This window comes from Canis lupus, chromosome 32, assembly GCF_048164855.1.
Source record: "Canis lupus baileyi chromosome 32, mCanLup2.hap1, whole genome shotgun sequence".
Classification (NCBI taxonomy): Eukaryota; Metazoa; Chordata; class Mammalia; order Carnivora; family Canidae; genus Canis; species Canis lupus.
In genome coordinates this window covers 22,260,252-22,274,885 of record NC_132869.1, presented here as the reverse complement: position 1 = coordinate 22,274,885, position 14,634 = coordinate 22,260,252, and the positions used below count along the sequence as shown (strand labels likewise).

General features: G+C 39.1%; 1 long non-coding RNA gene across 12 annotated transcripts in view; it reads left to right on the top strand.

Annotated features, from left to right (window-relative positions):
* The window catches only part of LOC140622860 (uncharacterized), a 35,929-nt gene extending 21,532 nt beyond the window's left edge, over positions 1-14,397 (top strand). For 5 of the 12 annotated variants that reach the window (XR_012022539.1, XR_012022533.1, XR_012022529.1 and 2 more), the window contains 5 exons: positions 727-840; positions 7,272-7,417; positions 9,834-9,889; positions 12,670-12,795; positions 14,163-14,397. This is a non-coding gene — a long non-coding RNA (uncharacterized lncRNA). Of the gene's footprint in view, positions 1-726; positions 896-7,271; positions 7,426-9,833; positions 9,890-12,669; positions 12,796-14,162 lie in introns of all 12 variants that reach the window. The other 7 variants (XR_012022538.1, XR_012022531.1, XR_012022536.1 and 4 more) reach the window with 6 other exon arrangements.
* The last annotated feature ends 237 nt before the right edge of the window (positions 14,398-14,634 follow it).

The following is a 14,634-nucleotide window of genomic DNA, read 5'->3' as shown; positions in this document are numbered from 1 at the left end:
AGTGGGATGTTGGATGCAGGCCTCCTGCAGGCTGGTGGAGCTTCTATAGTACTAATTATTATGCCACAAGCAACTAAGTCTGCTCCCCTACCTGCCTCCTTCAATTAATTCTAACAGCCCAGAGTATTCCACATCCAGGTGGTTAAAACAATAGGAAAATTGTAATTGGGCTGAAATGTCATAAATTCTTGAGTGTTGTCTTCTATAGTTCATCTACACACTTTCTAGTTGATGTCGCCAGATGTTTTAATCATTTATTTCCTGCTAAATTTTATCAAAACAATACCTAGAAAAACAAAAGCCACAGTCAAGCCTGATTTAAGATAAGGCATCTGCAGAAGGCCTGTTTTCATAAATACGATGCCTAAAGTTGATTGTGAACCTATGTGTTAATGCCCATCAGCTTTTGACAACTGATAGCCACCGCTGGGGGTGATTTGAAAAAGAGAGGATTAGAGTTTAAACAGTGCAGGAAATTGTTCAGTTCAACATTACAAATGTTTGAAAGAAATGCATTTGTGCCTGGTAGGTATAGAATTTCTAAGACATGGGTGAGAGATACATGTCAGAAAATATGCTGTGTTTTGGTCTTCTCTGGAATTAAGTTTTCATTGGCAGTTGGAAAAATATCCACTTGGTACATGAGGTATTTCTCCCATAACTAGACTGAGCCATGGAAATGAATAAATGTTTGCAAACTTTCCTTCCATGTTACTATTTTCCCAGGAGTAGGCAACATTGGAGCCACCAGGCATGAATTGATGTATGAACTGGACAAAGATGTTTGCTGAGTGGGAGGAATGTAGAAGAACATAATGGCTCTAAACTATTAAGACTTCGGTACATATTAGAGGAATCTCTTCTCTCCAAAAGCACCCACCTATACAAGTTACTGGTTTGTTGCCCCTACCCCAACAACCATGACCTCTTCCCTATGCATAAGCATATTAATCCCAGGAGATGCCTTCCATCCCTGATCTCTGGAATTGCATTAGAAAGAATTACATCTGGTTACTATAATAATGGTGTTTTTAAAGAGTTAAACATATATACATTTTTTTTTCCAGGAATATTTCTCTTCCATTTACCAAGGGATGTTTGTCCTTATAAATTTTCAATATTATTTTGTTTTAAGGCATATGAAATTTTATCACTTCATCAATTTGAAATAAAATGTGGAATTGGTAGCAGAATTTCAGGCAGTGATAGAATTCCCAAAGGATTCTGATGTCCTTTTAAAAATTAAATACAATAATGGAAGATAAACTGTGTAAAATGCCAGCACTTCTCTTCCCCATCTCCTCTGTTTGTGTACTAAGCCAAGAGGTCTCACTGCCAATCATATTCTAGGAAAGAAATAGTATAGAAAGTGCTTCTGCTATCACTCATGCATTCATTAGATTCCCTGTTTCTTTCATTCAGTTTTGAGTTTGGTGTTAATTCACAGCACATATACACCTATATAAAACATACACAACTTCTCTGATTATAATACAGATAGATTGTTGGTAACTTGAGATATACTGAAAATATTTAGAAATACTTATGGCTGGGTTAAAAATGTCTGAACAAAGAGCTTTAAAATGGAATCTTCACTGGAAGAAACATCTACTGATGGTACAGGATAAATACCATTGTTAGGATAATGAGAAAAGTATTAGATTTCCAAGAAAGACCAATATAGTAACTACTCCTTACCCAAAAAAGAAAGACAGAGAGGAAAAGACAGGGGTGATTCCAAATCTAAACCTCAATTCCAAATCTAAAGTTCTCTATTAATGTAAACAAAATTATTTGTCTTTTCATAACATTACATCAAGTCAAAATGTGATTTATACATCAATCACCCTTGTATGTGTGGTCATTCCTCATAATATTCTGAGTTTTATTACAATGCCTCTGGCTATTTTCTTTTAATTTTTTCCCTTTACTTATGAAAAGTAAACACAACTGTTTAAATGCAAGAGATATTTTCCTCCAGAAAGCTGGAAAAGCACAAAGAAAACCTAAAATTTTATTAGAACACTTTCAAAAAAAAAAAAAAAACACTTTCAAAAATATCATAAGGGACCATTCTTAGGACACTAAGCACAAAAATATACCCCTAACAGTTTCTTTGACAGCAGCCTCATAGCGGAATAGGCTCTTTTTCATATTAACTTCCAAAAATGTGATTTCTATTTGATGCATCAGAAATTTCCTTAAGAACTAGTTCCATTTCTGACCTTCATAGTTAGGTCCAATCATCTTAAAAACTGCTTATTTTTTTTTATCTATATATTGTCCTGAGGTCTATGGATTTACTACAACTGAAGAGCATAACACACTGTTTTATGTGCCCAACATAACTTCTGTGAGGTTTCACAGGGCTGCTACAGTTTCAGTGACACTTAAACTTAAGCACTCTGTTCAAATGTCTCTTGACTTTATAATCTTACATTTCTATACACATTGGCAGCATGTTGTTGTCTTTATCTTTAGAGTACCTCCGCACCCAGTCCTGTATTTTCCAAAATTACCTCTCGGTCAGTTTGCTCTCCAGCACACAGCCCTGACACACACAAACACTCCTATGTGTACACTGTAGAAGATCCATTCCTTCAGTGAAACAGAGGGAAGGCCAAGGGAGACAGCTGATATTTATTGACTCTTTTAGGTGCTCAGCCTAATCCATGTGCTGTCATTTTATTCTCATAACAGCACTATGGAGTATGAGTCAGTATCCTTATTCCTATTTTCAAATCACAAAACAAAGACCGGAGTACTTTGCCTGCATTCCACAGCTATTGATGGTGTCAAACCTAGGCTTGCTGGTCACCCGATCCCTCCACAGAACCACTAATTTTGAAGAGCAGATAATTTCGAGTCTTACCCCTTACCCCCTTTTCCACTCCGCCTTACATTTCCTCCCTTTTCAGAGACACTGGCTTATGCAACCACTTTTGTGAAAAGTCTCAATAAGTTGTTTAAACCTGTTTTGGTTTAATAACAACATTTCAATTGTATGATATCAGTGCCCCTATTCTTTGTTTGATAGTGACTCCTTTTGATGACATCTTAGCCCAAACCACAATTATTCAGACCCTTTCAGTTACTTAAATATAATGCAAGACAGCTTAAACCTTCTCCCTCAAATCCAGTTTGAAGCTTCTGACTATACAGACTAGAAGTGTAGCTCCAGGAGGAAGCAGAAAGGAGAGATTTTTTTCAAGTCCCTTTTTCCTACCTTAGGCTCCAGTGTGTGTAGGAGCAGGAAAGGGTGGTAGGAGAGACAGAAATCTCTGATGCACCCTGACCCACAGGGTCAGGACTAGGGTGAGGCAACGGAGGCACTAAGCTTGCACTTGCACAACCCTGGAGGGAGGACCTCCTTAAACCTGTGCCCTGGGAACTTCCCTTGCATCTCTTGCTCAGGATACTTCCATTTGACACTGGAAACCTCTGCTCCATACTGGTATCCATTTAGTGAGTGCACATGATTGCAAACAGGCAGAGGCTGGCTTTCCTGGGGCACTCTTTTTATTGAGGACCTCTAGAGGAGCAGCACATCCCCTGGTCCCCCTTCTTTCAATTATACTCTCTGGTTGGGTGCCCCCTCTCTTGGCATGGAGCCCACATGGGCAACCCTATGTTTCCTGCCTCTAACTTCATCTTCCTGCCGTTAGAGCCTCAGGAACTATTGGGTTCTCTTATGTCTTCACCAAGAGAACTAAGATGGGGCAAGAGTTACCCCCTACTTCCTAACAAGCTTCTTAAAATATAATCCTTTTATGATCTGCTGGTGTGGATTCCTCAAATAAGCCTCACACCTTCCCAACACTCTGCATTAGACTCTGGGTGAAAACCACCAAACTTTAGGGGACATATGCCATGCTCTCCCAAAATCTCTCTCTCCATTGTATTCTGGCAGAAGGTTGCTGATCTCAGGGAATGCTTTTGTCAATGCTTAATAAGTTTCCAGAAGTGAATATAGTTTCAGAAGCCAAGAAATCTGCTTTTTTGTAAACCTATGGTCAAGGTCTGAGTTTTCACAGCACTGCTATCACTAAAGCCACAACTGAGCACACAAAACCTTCCTGACTCTACAGGCCTCCAGCTCTGCAGTGAGAAATGCTAGACGCCCACATCCTGACCTTGAGCTATTTGCCTGGCTAGGGGTTTATTTGTTTGTTTGTTTTTTTCCACCAAACTTTGGAACCACTAAGCTATTTCTGAACCCTGGTTTCTTTTCTGATTGCTTACCACGCAATAATTCTCCTGGTTCTCCATTTGCCCTAGAAACAGAAAGAATCACAGCTCACTAGAAAGTCAAGAGGCACAAGTGGTACCAATGTAAAGTAGCATCGGAGGCTTTCCAGAGTCATAGACAGCATCACCCACAGTGGCTGGGATCTCAGCCATGCATTTCCACAACCCCCAACATGACCTGTATGTGTTGTCTTGAACTCTGAAGTGATGAGGACCAGAATCAGAGGCCCTCAGGGTCTCCTGGTTCAGTCTCCTGACATATATGATTGATATCTGCCCTCAAGGGCTGAGATGAGTGAGGGTGGCAGAGTGGAAGTCTCCCTGCAGAAGGCAAAGGTTTGCAAACTGTGCTCCTCAGAGCCCTTAGAGGGAGGGGGTGATGACAGGATTAGGAAGAGGCAGGGAAATTTCTTCTTCTCGAAATGTTTTATATTTTGGATTTGGGTGACAATTTAATACAGAAAAAGGATTTCAAGACTTTAAAATTGAAAAGAGTATAGAGGTTCGGTCTCAGAAAAAAAGGATTCCAAGTCCTAGCTATGTCCTTTACCAGTCGTTGATTCTGAGCAAATTATCTAATGCTTCCATACTCAGTTCCTCATCTAAAAAGTGAGAGAAACAATACCTGTCCAATTCTCCCTGAAATGATAATGAGCATGAAATGTAGGAAAATATTTATATTTCTTGAAGCACAGAAAGGGCCTTTGGTTTACATTCTCTCCATTGATCTTTGTGACAACCCTGCAATGCAGGTGCCATTGGACTTCATTTATCATATTGAAAAACAAAAACAGAAACAAGTTCAGAGAGGCTTAGTAACTTGCTTGCAGTCACACAGTGATTGATCCAAGATTTGTTCTCAATTCTGACTCTGGGCCAGAACTTGGTCTTGAATTGGGCTTCATATTGCCATTGTTCTTCTCCCCTGCTCTCCATACTACTGTTTATAGAAATGCTAGGGACAAGAACAGCTGCTGTTCACTGAGTCCAAGGGACTGTGCTCGCTGCAAGACATATATTACCTCATATAACCATCTCCATTCAGTGAATCCTTACAGTACTTGTATTAGGTGGGCACTTTTATTATTTGTTTTACCAATGAAGAAAGTATTGCATAAAGAAACTGCATTAACTTTCCCAAGGTCCAGGACCAGTCACATTGTACATGCCTGCAGCTAAGTCCCCACCTCTCCACCATCTCCCTGCTGCCACCATTAATTTTGCCACCATCACTGTGGCTCCTGACAATGCTGCCATCTCTGCCACTGCTGTCAAAGTCCTAATTCATCTTCTGTACTCCAAAAGGCAAAATTGCTTTTCTCAGTTTTATGGTACCCAACTTCAAGAAACATGGGGCAAGTCCTATAGGACACTTGAAGAAGATGCCCCCTAATTCTGAGCAGTGTCTTGAGGTTAAATCAAAGCATCTGCACTCTCTCCTCACAGGAATTGCCTGTCCACCTGGAGAATGCTTCACTGACTTAGAAATCTTTTGTTCCCCTTATTTTTTCCCAAGAATTATCATTATGATGAATATTTACCCAGTACTTTTTTTTTTGGTCTTGGGTACTTGACTAGCATAAAAATATGCATCATGTCATTAATTTTTACAACTCTGTGAGATAGTTACAGTGATTATACCCAATCTATATATGAGGAAGCTAAGGCAAAGAGAGCCTAGTAACATACTCACATTTTTTCAGTGACTTAGCAGGAGAGTCAGGCTTCAAAGCCAGGTTATCAGTCACCAAGATGAACTCTTTTAGCCATTAAATATGCCACAAAGGTTTGTCCATTGGCCCAAGAGTCCATTCCCTGCTCCTCTCAGGGACATAGATAACAAAGTGCTACCCTAAAAACTCAGAGTGATTCTCCCTATATAAATATCAAGATGTAAAGATTAACTCATTCCACGTGTATGTGAAGATATTTTTGTCATCTAAAAATGCTAAGAGGATATAGTTCTTTGATCAATTAATCAACATCGTCATTGTACCTTGCATCACAGTAAGATATATATAGTGGAAATTATGGATATGATTTAGGAGAGGCTCTACTCTTAAAGGTGTTGAATTCTTTGAGAGAGATCAAACCCAGAGGAGATGGTCTCTGTTGGTCTAGATAGTCAGTTTTCCCTCCCAAAACATTATAAATACCCTTTGTGATTGTCCATCTGAGACATCTTTGTGCATTTACAAATACATGCTGCATAGATAGAACTGGCTACGTAATTTTCAGGGTCCGGTGTGAAATGAAACTATGGGAACCTGTGTTCAAAAAATTACTAAGAATGTTAAGACCACATCTCATTAAACCCAGCAAGGGGTCTAAGTACAAGGCCTGTGCAATTGCATAGGTTGCATCCACATGAAGCTAGCCCTGGTATCATGCCACTTTTTGTGCTCAGTACCAATGTTGATTCTGCTTCTACATCAAATATCTTGACCATCCCCAGGCCAGCCCCATTTCTTGGGCCAGCTGCCTACCCAGTATTTCCTACAAGGCCACACCTGTTCCTCCTGTCTCCTAGTGAACCCCTATCCCAACTTCTCCAATTAACTATTTTCTACATTCCTTTCTTCTCTTCACAATAAATTGAATTGGCTGGCTTGGCTGGCTGTTTAGCAGGCTCAAAGTAATCTAACTCCAGCAATAGGCACTCCTCTCACCTGCAGGCCACTTGGCGCCTTTCTTCCGCTCACCCAGGAAAAGTGAGTGTGGGACTGAAGGAAAGCAAGCAAAAAGAGCCACAGACAAGTTAAATCTTGCTAATACTACTCTTGTAGCCACACCTGACTTTGGTAGTTTCTCACCATAATGAAAGTTACTTTGTATGAAACTTCTTGATAATTAGCCAAATCCCTACGGATCTCACAAAGCAGCCCCCCCCCCCCCCCCCCCCCCCAGTTAAAGGCCTTCTCAATTTTGTTTGGAAATTTATTACTACACTGAATTCAAGGAATATGTTAATATTCTTGATAAATACGGTTGTGATGGGCATGCTCATTTTCATGCTTCTCCAGATGTAAAGCAATGCATCTTGCTCACCTGAAAGGACCCTCTGTGTCATATAAAGCAGCAAGTGCTAGAGGTCAAATGAATGTGCAAATAGAGGCTTCAAGAGTTGAGAAATCTTCGCTGTAAAATTAAGAATTCTGGAGATCTTAAGGTGAGGAGGTGAGGATAAAATAATTGTTTCAGGGGATCCCTGGGTGGCTCAGTTGTTTAGTGACTGCCTTCGGCCCAGGGTGTGATCCTGAGGTCCCAGGATCGAGTCCCACATCAGGTTCCCTGCATGAAGCCTGCTTCTCCCTCTGCCTCTCTCTCTCTCTCTCTCTCTCTCTCTCTGTGCATCTCTCATGAATAAATAAATAATACCTTTAAAAATAAAATAATTAGTTTCACAAATTAAAATGGAATAATAGTTCTTCCATTCAACTCAATAGCAGAGAATCTGCAAATCTCAAAAAAATATTTTTCTATATGGAAATAGAGAAATTTCCTTATTGACTTCCAAGATTTTATTATGTGATTTCTCTTTACAGCCTTTATCCTGATCATTTAAAATTATTCCTGATCATTTAAAATTGTTATGCCCAATACTTACGCTTTTGTAATTTTTTTAACCCATCACTGCTTTATTTTATCAAAGTCTTAATTGGCTCCTTGGTTCTTAACAGTTAATTAAGGCACTGCAAAATAGCAGGTAGATACTTTGATCACAGGATGATTTAGCTAAAATACAATCCTCTAGCTGGAAATCTTCTGTTCAGTTTCTGAAACCTTTTGCCACTTTCTCTGTATTTTTGCTTGACAATTGTATTTTTGTTTGAATAACAACTTTACCCCCAACACATGTTATAGGGCTATAATAGATATCTCCATGTCTTATCTCCCTTTGTAGCCTGCACATTCTCAAATGACAAGATTCTGAGCTGGTTCATAAATGTGCCCAGCAAATAGAGGGTGGTTAATAAGGAAAATGGTTTAGTTAGTTGATTGAATGAAAAAAAGGAAGAAAGGAAGGGGGAAGAGGGTGGGGGAGGAAAAACAGGAGGAAGAAAAATTTTCTATTTTATCTGCATCTTCATTCCCCCCTCATCTTTGATCCTGTTATCAGTTAGTTCTAAGGTATAGCTGAGCAGCTCCCTGCAATCAACTTTATGCCTGCTATTTTCCAAGAAAGTCAGTCACTACTAAGGAACTAGGAACCATCAAAAATAGCTGAAGGAGATAAAGCAATGATGAGTTAAAGAACTGTTAATGGCACTCCGTTAAGTACGGATGAAGCTCAACACAGCTAAGATGTAACACTTTGCAGTGACTTCCTGTCTAGTAACCCAAGCCTTTACAATGTCTCTTCCACCAGATGTTCCAATCATCTATAAACCTGGAGAATAATGCTACAATCTTAGAGGAAATCTTACATGTTTCCTAGCAATTTCTTAATTTTTAAATAACCTACATAAAGTTTTTGCTTAGTAACTCCCCTTCAGTTTGATTATATCCAACCCTGTGAAACTTACTACTTACCAATAAAACCTATTCTACATTGTTAAAAAGATTTTTACATTAAAGAAAAAATAGAGAATAATGGAAGGATCCCACCAGATAGAAGTACATAAAACAAATGCTAAAATTCTGTCATTTTACTTCAAAAATTATAAATATATATCTCTATGCATATAAATATATAACAATTAAAACAGCAAATATAGCTGTGGAACACACCATTTTCATTTGTTTCCTGTCATTTGCTAATGATATATACATTATTTTCTGAACCTATCTGTTCTAAATGTAAAATCTCTACCCCCCAGGAATTTATGATTGCTCCATTTTATCTGTATGCCCACCTCTCATTGATTTCTGCTAGAAAATTGATTACGTCCCCCAAGATCTTCCTCTCTTCTAATTTCTTTTTTTTTTAAATATTTTATTTATTTATTTGAGAGAGAGAACATGAGAGAGCACAAGCATGGGAAGGGGCAGAGAGAAAGGGAAGCAGACTCCCTGCTGAGCCAGGGAGCCAGATTCAGGGCTTGATCCCAGGACTCCCCAGGATCATGACCTGAGCCAAAGGCAGACGCTTAACTGACTGAGCCACCCACGTGCTCCCCGCTTTTAATTTCTTGATAGAAAAAGACTCCCAGGAAATAACACCAAAGAAATCCCCTAGCCTTTAATATTCAAGTGTTTAAATAAGAGCAATAAGATGTGATTGCCTGTTCATAAGAGTAACTACACTAGCAACTAATGACATCTTCTACCAAGGCATGCTAAAATTGCTTTAAAGAAAGCGAGTTAATTCAACTCAATAAAGCCAACATTTTCTTGTTCAAATGGGAATTGAATTTGTACCTCTCAAATCAACAGAATTTTAATATAGAATTAGCTCTGATCTTTAAACTGAGATACAAATAATTTCAGAAAACAATTATCTTCTTTAGCTAGAGCAAGGTAAAATAAAGATAGACCCAAATGTATCTGAGATCTCATTCTTTCATTTGTGCTTACACACTCCCCAAGCAAAGTGTGTCTCCTCTCCTAAGGCTGTGCCTTTAAATCACTGATTTATGTTCCAGGACCTGAAGGCTGTGTTTTACATAGTGCAGTGCTAGCCAGCAGCAAGTCCCAGAAGGTGAGTGTATCATTTGAAAGGGTTTTAATGCAGCAGCGGGGGAAGAAGCACTACCTCCCGGTAATCACATGATCAGCACACCTAAATGGACAGCCCCAGCCTGCATATTTAAACCTGCAGCCGGAGATGCAGCTCTGTTTGCACAATGCTGTCCCATGGCAGAATTACACAGCTCGCCATGGCTGCAGCCAGATAATTATTATTGATTCGCTCTCAAACTGTCAATCCAGGGACAGCTCTGAGGCAGTCAGTGATGGACAGAAGGAGGATTGGACAGCCACCATCCAACGAGGAAACTTCATCTTGAAAATGAACTTAGATGAGATGGTGCCGGTGGATAAGGGTAATTGATGATTGTTTCAGAGTGGAGGAAGGGGAAGAAGGAAAGATTAAAAAAAAAAAAATCCTCCTTGGCATTCATCTTCATGTCCTTAGTGGAATATAATAGGGGCAGTCCACAAACTTTGTGAAATTTTTGTGTGGTTCTTGTGCAAGATATCTATCATTTTTAGTATGCTACCATAATCAAGATGGACTCACCGCTTTCCAAATAAAGACAAAAATTTAGGTGTCTTCTTGATTACCTTAGAATTTGGAAATTTTTGAGGATGTAGACATATTATCTTTTAATGTGCCTAAGACATATATTTGTATAGTCATTTTAACTTTTCAAAATATTTTCTGTAATTTCCTAATATTTGCAAGGCAATTATACCCTCAGCCATGATACATAAACCATCAAATACCATTTGACAATTTGAGAGATGGGCAAATTGAAGCACAGAGGAGTTAAATGACTTATCTAAACTTACAAAACTCATTAGAGGTCAAACTAGACAAAGATTCCACACTTCCTGTCTCTTAGATACTTAGATACTCTTCCTCTAATAATCATTCCCATTCTTCAACTGGCTATTCAGAGCCAAGCATTATAAAAGACACTGCATAGATTATCTTATTTAAAATTCACAACAGGAAGGTGGATTGCATGAACCATTTTTTACAGACAAGGAAATGAAGCTCATAGTAATTTCAGGACTTGTGTGAAGTCACTCAAAGTCTCAGCCAGGACTTGAATCTCAGGCTGCCTAGTGTGGTGCTTCACATGGAGGCAGCATGTCCAAGTTTTAAGGCCATGTTAGCAGCTACTAAAACTACAACAATAACAATGTATTTGAACAATAAAACATTAAGCCACAGTCCTGTGTAAATACTGCCTTTCCTACCAGTGAAGAGTAATATGGCTTCAGTGACATCCTGTTCCAACACCTAAGATTCAGAAGTCTTTGGAAAATTTTTACTCAAGGGTAATGTCCTGATTGTGTGATGCTGGACCCTTTTATTTGTTCCTCTAGGTGTCCAGTGGGTCAGCAGCCCCACTGTCTCCCACTGGGAGACAGTGATCAAGTTGATGTGGACTAGGTTGAAAAACAGCCATCCTGACTATATTCCTCATGAGTCACCCTTTGTCTCTCTTCATTTGAAGTATGACCTGGCATTTGCTGATTGTCAGTGACATTGCTTTACTACAGTCATTTCCGGGCCTGAGGTTGTGTCACTCTGGGCACCTTCAGTTATCTCAAGGAATCATCTCAGAATGTTTTTTTTAAAAAAACAAGAATTGTTAGTTCATCTTAATTAAAAAAAAACAAACAAAACAAAACATATATCCGAGAGGGCATTTTAAAAGAAGGAAAGTGAGTCTAAAAAAAAAAAAATCAAGGCAAAACAAAGACACACAGGAAATCATTGGTGAATATAAGTCACACATTATTTGCAAAGGAAAAGCTTAATGTTATCCATATTCTGAGAAGTTTGAATCAAATACCCTGGGTTCTGGCCTAGAAGGAAAGCAAACTGCCAGCTGCTCCCTATAGTTTTAACTTGTCACATACTAGATTTCTGGTCATTCCCAGTATTCATATGCTCCAACTATCTCCCTTAGAGTAGGAGTGAAAATTCAAAGGACTGTGGTATGGTAGATACAGAAAGTTGTCTTTCCAGTATATCCTTAAGCCTTAAAAAAAGCTTTTCCTTGCAAGGATAATCTCCATTCATGATCGTACACTGCACCCATGCCCAGCATTCATGGTTGCTTTAGTTGTCGTTTGATGTTCCTTTCATGTATCCAACATTCTTAATCATCCTTCATCTCATTTGATCTACATTACATTTTGAAAGGCAGGGCAGATACGATTACTGATGTTTTACAGATGAGCAGGTTGAAGACAAGAAATTAAATGACTTATTCAAAGCTGCTCAGCTTGTGAGTGACAAAGCTAAATCTAGAACACAGATTTTTTGACTGCTAGTCCTAGGCTGTATCACTATGCCTCAATGATCCTATGGTTGTGTTTTATTTTTAATATATGAGATCCATTTTGCATGCATGTAAGCTAAACACAGGCCACGAGGGATAGCATGGAAACCATAAATTTGTATAAGTATTTATACTTACACAATAGTAAGGAATAACCTCCTACTATACATCAGTAGAGAGTCTCTCTCATTTCTCCAAAAACAGATTATTAAGACAGTATTGTAACCAATGGAAGTATAGTTTCTTAAGAAAAGGTTGCTGGTTTTTTTTTTTTTTTAATAATACCCAAAGATACCATATAACCTTGATCTTTGGCTCTGAACCCATGGTCTTATGTTTGAGTCCTAGGAAGAGATGGCTAGGAGAAAAAAGGGAACAAAAAAATCTAAAAGATTATTTGCTTGAACCTCAACTATTTGAAGCACAGTCCCCTTTCTAGTTTTTTCTTGTGTGTCTGTAGGTGGGCACCAGTCACCTTTTCTCTGAGATGTCTCTTCACCTTCTCTGGAGTTCCAAGACGACCTAACATCAAAACATCTGATGAGGTTAGCCCTGTTCAGACTGAAGAAGACATCATTTTCAGCAGGTATTGGTGGTACCAGGACAGTGATGGATTTGTGGCACCCTTCCAATATGGCCATGTGTCAGTGAGAAGCCTAGAAAAAAGACAATATCCTAGCACAAAGAAGCAAAAGAATGGAGAATGGTAGATTCTAATGGGATTCAAGACTATGTTTGTGATCTTTCTTAAGGATGCCTAGAAATAATTAGGGGAAAATGAAGGAAAGGAAGACTCTCCAGAGAGCCTGGGTCAAGGTTTAGAGTAATGATGTTTGTACTATGGTTATAGTTACAATTGTATTACCCATTCTAGGGCTGATGTGGTCTGGAGAAAAATTTGGGGAGTGGGGGTACCCCATTAATATTAACAGGTTGTTATTAAAAATACCTGTTCCATGTTTGTTTTTCAGGAAAGGTACATAGATTTTAGGGTCTGACAAAATTGACTTTCATTGTTAACCCTACCATTTACTAGATCTGGATGTCTGAGCAAGTAATAAAACCTGCCTAAATCTGTTTTCTTTGTAAACTTGGAAAGGTGCTTTCAATGTGAGATTGTTGGGATCTATATGATCTTAAGGAGAACAAACTCTTTACAAAAGAGGTAACCCTCATCTGACAAGGTAAAGGTGAGGTCTTTTACAATCCTGAAAGCCCTATGTCAGTTTTGAGAGTTAGTATGACCTCTATGGGATAGACGAAGCAGTCGGCCTTGTTCTCCATGGCACTGTCACTCACCTAGCTGTTACTTGGGGCCAGATTCCCTCAGCGGGTGCTGTGATGCAAACCATAATAATAAATTAAGCCATACCCTGTGCTTCTACCCCCAATCTGGCATGGTAATCCAAAGACCTGCATGTGCTGCTTCTGAGATATATTCAGAATAGGACTTGCCACTTTACTTCCAGGGAAAGAAGGCTGGGGATCTCTGTGAGGAAGCACTCTCAGTACCTCTGGGGGAGCTAAAGGTGCTTCCCCCCCACTCAGCAGCCAAATGACAGGAATGAGCCCATATCAAAGGCAGCTGTGGCAGAGGAGAAGGTCTGTTTCAGGGAGGGAAGGGAGCCACGCTGTAGAGAATGCTTAAGTAGAATTGGCAGCAGGAATCTTTGATGGCCCTAGCAACAAACACTTGAGTGGCAGGACTGTAGTGTTGATTTTTCTTTTAATCTTCTCTCACCTTCATGATAACATAGTTCTCTGCTGGAAAAGTCAGTCTTTACCCATTTATGGCACTGAGGCCAAGAATCACAGAAATATTGCTTCAACTGAAATTCTGAAACAAGACCTCATTCCCTATGATTACAAAAAACGAAAAAGAAAATGAGTGTGTCTGTTCATGATATCTCTTTTTGTGGTCATGATGTTGCTTTCCACACGATCTTTGTTAAGCACTATTAAAGGTGCCAGAGCCAACCCTACATGCTGAGGTGTGAAGGCTGCATCAGAGATGATGGACAAGAAAAGACAGAGGGCAAGAGAGTGAAAAGAATTTAGAAAGAGAAGTCCTTAAAGTGTGTCAGCTACTGGAGATTGGAAGAACATGCTGTTTGAAGAGCCAGAGGAACTTAACCAAGTCCTACTCAGACTGGCCTAAGAGAAAGTGTTAGAGGACTAAGAATTTGTATGAGACTAATTAAACATAAATTTACCTCTACCTTTGACTAGACTGTGCATTTAAGGGATGGGGAAAAAAAGGTAGAGAGAGAAAGCAGCATGGAATGTGGATGGAACTAAAGGGATCTAAAATGATCTTGCAGACTTTGTGCAATTAGAGATAAAAATCACTGACAAGTAAACACTGGCATTATAGAGCTAGATAAAAACTTAAGCAAAGGAGAGTAATAAGACCAAATTGAAATAA